Genomic DNA, 1,783 nt, shown 5'->3' with positions numbered 1-1,783 from the left:
CCTTCCAGGGTCGGTTTATCTCTCGGACTCAGCGAGGGATCCCACCTCTACCGCCTCAAGGGCAGTGTCCTGGAGCTTCAGACTTTGGGTCGGGGGATACTAGTGGGGAGAGTGATCAGTAACTCGCCCAGGCGGCCTCACCTGCTATGCTGAACAGGGGCCTTGTGTAGGGATGGGAAGATTGGATTGGACAGGCAAGGAAGAGGGAAGGAAGTGGCCGTGGCGTTAAGTTAGGTACCATCCCGGCATTTGCCTGGAGGGGAAGTGGGAAACCACGGAAAACCACTTCTAGGATGGCTGAGGTGGAAATCGAACCTACCTCTACTCAGTTGACCTCCCGAGGCTGAGTAGACCCCGTTCCAGCCCTCGTACCACTTTTCAAATTTCGAGGAAGAGCCGGGAATCGAACCCGGACCTCTGGGGGTGGCAGCTAATCACACTAACCACTACACCACAGAGGTGGACTGCATTACTTCTACCTGCTGTAATTACGTTATATTAAGTTGTTCATAGGTTTTGCATTGTATATGAGGGGGCCCGAAATTTTATTTTGGTAAGGCGGGCCCGAATCATACTCTTTACGCCCCTGGTACTACGTATATTCCGGAGCTAAAACTCATATTTATGGGCTCACGTATCTTGCCAGTTGGTCAATTAAGGAAGGTCGTTTCGTTCATTTCCTTACGAACTACGATGTGATGTGCTGCGCTAGCCACTAAAAGATTCACACGCTAACCATTGCTACACTTGATGGCTTGTTTGGTGTCAGATTACCAATGGAAGGGTAGAGTTCGACACTTTATATTTCAAGGACCTGCCCATCATTCGGCAATTTGTTTCAGAGCTCTACAACAGCTACACAATTCGAAAATAAATATTGGAAATGGCTCGGCCATCATTCCACTGGAACATGTTACATGGTCTTGTTTCTCATCCTCAGCTCCTGTACTCAATTATTCCAATTCAGAGCAACCAATGATGGGAACGCGGACTTAGTTTTGTAAATCCTGTAATGAAACCTGTAACTTATCTGTAGTCATGTTTAGGAATGAAACACAGTACCACTTCCTTTATTCCCGGTCATAAGTTGACAGAATGGCTACATGTACACTAGTTCTTTGTCTCTAGGGTTGTCAGATTTATGGTTTTAGCCAGAAAAATACGGGTTTTCCTCCTTTTTCTTCTGCGTACGGTGTACCCCGTAAACCATGCATTGAATGTTCAGTTTTTGAGAACAAATATTAATTTTAAAACTAGCTGCGTTATGTCTGTCAATGACCGTTCGAAAATAGTCTACAGCAACTTAAGGTTGTACTTCTGGATCACTCAAGCATTGCTTTCAATAACTTAAAAATAATCTTCCTGATTTGTAAGTCCCACCAACTATTTTACGCCAATAGCCATACCATGTTAAATACATCGGTTCTCGTCCGATCACCGCAGTTAAGCAGCATTGGCCCGGTCAGTACTTGGATGGATGACCACTTGAGAACACCGCGTGCCGTTTTCGCAACTCCGCTTTGTTCGGCCCCGCGCTGTAGGGGGCAACGCGTCCGCCTGTCACCCGGTGGCCCCGGTTTCGATTCCCGGCCGGGTCAGGGGTTTTTAATTTTAAATGATTAATATCCCTGGCCTGGAGACTGGGTGTTTGTATTGTCCTTAACCTTCCTTGCCTCACATTCAACACACTACACTTCCGCAATCCCATTTACACGCAGGTTCCTCTCATATGGTGAACGTAGTGGCAAAAGATCTGTAGAGGTCGACGCCACGAACAAATATA

At 46.7% G+C, this 1,783-nt stretch overlaps 1 pseudogene; it reads left to right on the top strand.

Annotated features, from left to right (window-relative positions):
• Positions 1-1,392: 1,392 nt before the first annotated feature.
• Positions 1,393-1,510, top strand: LOC136859422 (5S ribosomal RNA; annotated as a pseudogene).
• The last annotated feature ends 273 nt before the right edge of the window (positions 1,511-1,783 follow it).

The sequence above is a fragment of the Anabrus simplex genome, chromosome 1, assembly GCF_040414725.1.
Source record: "Anabrus simplex isolate iqAnaSimp1 chromosome 1, ASM4041472v1, whole genome shotgun sequence".
NCBI lineage: Eukaryota > Metazoa > Arthropoda > Insecta > Orthoptera > Tettigoniidae > Anabrus > Anabrus simplex.
Note: the sequence above shows the minus strand (reverse complement) of the source record. Positions and strands in the feature narration are given on the sequence as shown.